Consider the following 6141-nt stretch of genomic DNA (forward strand, 5'->3'; position numbering starts at 1 on the left):
ACCGCCTCAGCGACAATTTTGAGCGCGGCCTCTGAGCTTTGATACTGAACTTCCAAGTAGGAGGAGAAGGGACCTCGAACAGGCCCCCTCTGCCTCCCATGCCTCGACTGGTAATTGACCATAATCGAGTAGGAAACCTCGATCAACCTCATGTTATAGCCCTCGATCCGCCGAACTCGCCACGAGTGTCTCGACGAGCGACTCAGGTCGCCCCCAACAGGGGGGCGCACGACACGTGATCAACGAGCACCATCTCAGGAATGGTAACCGTGACGCTCGAGAAGTCTTGAACGAAAAGCGAGCACAGTCTAGGGAGAGGAATACGCCTCCCAGCCTTACCCGGGAACAGAGGGAACCTCGAGAGAGGGAACCTCGAGAGAGGGAACCTAAGGAGCAGAGAGAGCCTCGCAAGGAGAAGGAACCTCGACATCGATGCGGTCATAGACAGCGGGCGTCGAGCTCCGAATCCAGCCAAGAGTCAGAAGTCCAAATGGGAAACCTATGGTTCTCAACGCCCTTCGGGGAGAGCATCATGAGAGCCCTCACCCCTCGAAAGACTAAGGTTCCCCCCATCGACCATTATGATGGAACGACAGACCCCATCGACCACCTGGCAGCTTTCAAAGCGCAAATGAGTGTTCAGACCAGTAGTGAGGCGGCATGATGCAAATTCTTCCCGACCACTTTAAAGGGGTTGGCTTTAACCTGGTTCACCGAACTTCCCTCCGGGAGCATATCGAGCTTCACTGCCCTCGAGGCAGCTTTCAAGCAGAACTTCATCGCTGGTAGAAGACATCGGAAGACCAGCATCCATCTCATGTCGATTAGACAACGGAGGGAAGAGGACCTGGCCGACTACATCAAGAGATTCAACGAAGAGTCGCTAAAAGTTTCCGATCTACAGGACAGCGTCGCATTCACCGCCCTCATGTCCGGGTTATATCCATCGAGCAGGTTCAAACTGAAGCTCGCGGAAAGCGAGGCCTCGTCGTTTTCAGAAGCCATGAATCTTGCTCAAAAGTTCATTCAGGCCTCCGATATATACAAAACGCATGAGGAGCCTAGCTCCGGAAAGAGAAAGCACGAATACACCCTTCGAGCGGACAACCCCAGGGATGTCCCTCAAAAAGAAAAAGACAAGAAGCCTCGATTGGAAAACAACTAAAATGACCCCCGTTATAACTTGAATCAAAGAGAGATCTATCTGGATATCAAAGGGAAGTATCCCCTGCCAAAGCTTAATCCCATCCAGACATCCGTCAACAAGCGAGATAAAAGGCTCTGGTGTGTGTTCCATCACGACTGTGGTCACACTACACGTGACTGCCGAGAACTAAAGAGAGCGCTAGACAAGCTAGCCGACGAAGGGAAATTGAACCGATATCTGAAGGACCCAAATGAGAAGAAAGTCGAACCCCGCCAAGAAAAGCAGACTCGAAGTGATGAGACTGCGGGGTGTGTTAACGTCATTGCGGGAGGGTTCTCCTCGGGCGACTTAACCAGCCGCTCTCGCAAAAAACACCTCTACACCGTGAAGCACGTGAGTGATGCGACCTCTTCCGCAGTATGCCCGACTATGACCTTTAAAGAGAGCCATCGACCCATACAAACCCCGCATGACGACCCTTTGGTTGTCGAAATGGAGATAGCCAATCTGCGGGTCGGTCGAGTTCTGATTGATAGCGGGAGCTCTGCGGATATCATCACTATGGACTGCTTAAGGAAAGAGAAATACGAAGAAAAGGACCTTGCCCCCATCGACCAGCCGCTGGTGGGATTTGGGGGACAATCCGTTCACCGCCTCGGCTCGGTCAAACTGCCCACACGAATGGGGGAGAAGGGGGCAGGTCGGAATGTCATCGTCGACTACCTAGTGGTCGACACCAGCCTTCCTTATAATGTGATCATAGGGTGCCCCACACTCTACAAAGTAATGGCCGTCATCTCGACGTACCAACTGCTCCTGCAGTTCGAGGGGGATGACGGGAAGGTCGCTCGATTGTTCGGCGACAAGAAGTCCGCCCGAGAATGCTACGTCAACAGTTTGAAAAGTAGTAACGAGGGCATCTCCCGAAAAAAAAAGTACCCTGAGCCAGAGGAGCCTCTTCCCGTGATGGGACTCTACATGGCCGATAACCCAATGCGGTACGAGAGGCCTCGTCCTGCAGATCGAGATGAAGAGGTGTGCATCGATAGTGAGTTAAGCCGCATGGTCTGAATAGGCAAGCAGGTCCCCGAGGGAATTAGGGATCAAATCCTCGAAGTCATAAAGGAATTTCAAGATGTCTTCGCTTATACTGTCGACGAGATTCCCGGAATCGACCCTAAGCTTATGGTTCATCGGCTCAACATTCGAGAAGGATATAGGCCGATCAAACAAAAAACTGAGGCACCAAGGGGCCGAAAGGAATGCGGCGGCCTCCTAAGAGGTGCAAAAGTTGCTAGCCGCCGGTTTCATCCAGGAGTGTCAATATACCGAGTGGTTAGCCAACATGGTCCTGGTCCGAAAGCAACTCGGAGCCTGGAGGATGTGCGTCGATTTCATAGACCTCAACAAGGCCTTCCGAAAAGATGATTTCCCCCTGCCCAAGATCGACAGGCTAGTTGACTTGACAGCCGGCCATGCATTGTTTAGCTTCATGGATGCAAATGCGGGGTATCATCAGATCCCGATGGCCGCAGAAGACCATGTCCATACCGCCTTCACCACAAGCTCAGGGGTATATTGCGACAAAGTAATGCCTTTCAGCCTCAAGAATGTCGGGGCCACCTACCAGCGTTTTGTGAACTAGATGTTCGAAAAGCAGATCGGACGGAATGTCGAGGTCTATGTCGACGATATGATCGTCAAAAACAAGAAAGAAGAAGATCACTTCTCCGACTTAAGGGAAACATTTTCCACCCTGCGCACCCACAACATGAAGCTGAATCCGAAGAAGTGTGTCATCGGTGTAAGGGGAGGAAAGTGCCTAGGCTTTCTTGTCGATGAAAGAGGGATTGAGGCCAACCCCGACAAAATTCAGGCCATTATCGAGATGAAAAGTCCTCGAATTGTTAAAGAAGTCTAGCGCCTAACCGGCTGCATGGCGGCCTTAGGGAGTTTTCTCTCTCGATCCGCCGACAAGAGCCTCCATTTCTTTCGAGCTCTAAAACAGTCAACATTCGAATGGAATGCTTTAGCGGAACAGGTATTCCAACAACTCAAAAATCATCTAGCAAGTCTTCCCAAGTTAGTTTCACCTTTACCAGGAGAAACACTCTTCGTGTACCTCGCGGTATCTGAGCACGCTATTAGTGCGGTCCTTGTGGCCGAACGCGAGAGGAATCAGCACCCGGTATACTTCGTGAGTCACGCCTTCCGAGGCACAGAGTCCAGGTATCCCCCAATCGAGAAAATGATTTTTGCCCTGGTTCTTAAAACTCGGAAGCTTAAGCCTTACTTCCAGGCTCACCCTATTAAAGTTCTCACAAGCCAGCCGATACGAAAGGTGATCGAAGGGAAGAATCAGTCGAGCAGGGTTACGGATTGGGCCAACCAAATATCGGACTTTGGAATAGAATTCGAGCCCCGACGCGCCATAAAAGCTCAAGCCCTCGCTGATTTCATAGTATAGTACACCTCCCGGCCTGAGCCTATCGAAAAGGGATTCTGGAACCCCTTCGTCGATAGTTCGTCATCTAAAGTGGGATGTGGCGCTAGGCTCCTGATCCTCGATCCGCAGGCCAAGAGAACTGAGTATGCGGTTAAGTTTGACTTTGCCGCCTCAAATAACGAGGCCAAGTACGAAGCGCTGCTCTTAGGCATCCAGCTTTGCAAAACGGCCGGTGCTCGAGAACTCAAGGCCCACTCTGACTCCCAATTAATCGTTGGACAAGTAACAGGGGAGTTCGAGGCGAAGGAAGACAGTATGAGGATGTATCTAACGAAGGTGAAAGAAGAAATTTCCAGCTTATCCCTCTTCACTATAACTCACATCCCTCGATCAGAGAACCAACAAGCAGACGCCTTGTCAAGATTGGCGAGTTCGGCAGAAGATCTCTCGCCTCAACCCATAATGTGGGAAGTCCTGAAGGCGCCCAGCATCAATTGAGGAGTGACCACTCTCAACAAAAGTCATACTTGGATGGACAAAATCATAGCGTTCATTCGAGATGGTGTCCTCCCTGAAGATGAGCTCGAGGCAGAGCGAGTTCAAAGGCGAGCATGTTGGTTCGCCTATCACGAAGGGCAGTTATATGAGAAATCATTCACTCACCCCCTCCTCCGTTGTCTCACCCCCAAAGAGGGGGACTACGTTCTTCGAGAGACTCATCGAGGGGCATGTGGAAGCCACCAAGGGACACGAACCATTGCCGCCAAGGCACTTCGAGCAGGGTATTACTGGCCTACCATGAGGGAGGATGCCTCAGCTATGGTTCAAAAATGCAAAGAATGCCAAATGCACGCCAACTTACCCCATCAAGCTGCAAGCACCTTGACCACTATCCAAGCCCCCTTGCCTTTCGACATGTGGGGTATGGACCTCCTAGGACTCTTCCCTCCAGCATCAAGGCAGCGAAGATTACTACTGGTCGTTGTCGATTACTTCACCAAGTGGGTCGACGCGGCACCTTTGGCTTCCATCACTGACAAGCAAGTTCAACAAATCATCTGGCAACACTTGATCACTCGGTTTGGGGTCCCTCGAATACTTATATTAGACAATGGCCGATAGTTTGACAGTGGCCCTACTCGCGACTACTGTTCGAGATGTGGGAGTGAAACCAGGTTTTCCGCCGTTAGTCGACCTCAGACCAACGGGCAGGCTAAATCGGCTAACAAAGTGGTCTTGAAAGGGCTCAAAACGATGCTCGAAGGAGTAAAAGGCTCGTGAATCGATGACCTGCCTGGAATTCTCTGGTCCACCAGGACAACTGTTAGGGAAGCAACAAGCCACTCGCCTTTCAACTTAGTATATGGAAGCGAGGCTGTCCTACCGGTCGAGTTGGGCATTCCATCACCCCGGATCACGTTTTATGATCAAGATATCAACGACGAAGAAGAAAGAAGATTGACCTCAATCTCCTTCCTGAGACTCGAGCAACATCCCTCCTTAAGGTCATCTCCTATAAGCTCAAGCTCACCCGGTTGTTCAACCGTCGAGTCAAGCATAGACCCTTTCAGGTCAATGACTGGGTGCTCCGGAAGTTCGAGTCCACGGGGCGACAGCCTAGCTTGGGAAAACTGCAGCCCAACTGGGAAGGGCCATATCGCGTGACCTCGATAGTCCGTCCAGGCACCTACCGCCTCGAAGATCAAGATGGGCGTCCCCTTCCTCGACCCTGGAACGCGGACAACCTTCGAAAATTTTATGTCTAGATGGTTTATCCCTCGAGCTTGGGGGCATACCATATGGACACTCTTGTAATCATTTTGTAAGGCACTGAAAAGCATGTCGATCGTTGTAAACATCGCAAGTCACTTTCCTTTTGTCTTTTTGGCCATTATTTATAACAGATTGCCTTTTGTGAATTACTTGTTATATAAAGTGCTTCGAGCTCACTCATCTTTTATATAGTAAGTATAAACTAAAAAGGCCTCAAGATTACTCAGGCACATCATTAATTCCGAAGCAAAATGTAAGGCATAAAAGCTCGAAGGGATAAACAAATAAAATGAGCACCAAATAGTCGGAAGTTTTGTTCCATTAATCATAGTACAAGCTATCGAAGTCGCTACAATACAAATTCAAGAAAAACTTAGATCAAACAAGAAAGCCTAAGGGTATAATGTTTACCCTAGTAGGAGACATAAGAAAAGCCTAGAAAGAAGATACGGAAAAAGTAAAAGCATGAAGAAAAGGAGAAGGGCCACGGTCCACCCCTCGAGCTGCTGAAGCCGTGAAGAAGAGGAGAAGGGCCAGGTTCCACCCCTCGAGCTGCTGAAGCCGTGAAAACGGGGAGAAGAGCCACGGTTCACCCCTCGAGATCGGCGGGGGGAGGAACTTGGTCCTCAGCCTGGCCTGCCTCACCAGACCCTTCCTCCTGGGAAAGTGCCTTGACACCTTCCTCGACTTCGGTCCAGGAAAGACCGGGGGCAAGCCTCTCGACGACCAACCGCACCTTGCGGAGAGCCTCGGCCTAACCTATCTCAGAGGCTTG

This window comes from Beta vulgaris, chromosome 7, assembly GCF_026745355.1.
Source record: "Beta vulgaris subsp. vulgaris cultivar EL10 chromosome 7, EL10.2, whole genome shotgun sequence".
NCBI classification, from domain to species: Eukaryota; Viridiplantae; Streptophyta; class Magnoliopsida; order Caryophyllales; family Amaranthaceae; genus Beta; species Beta vulgaris.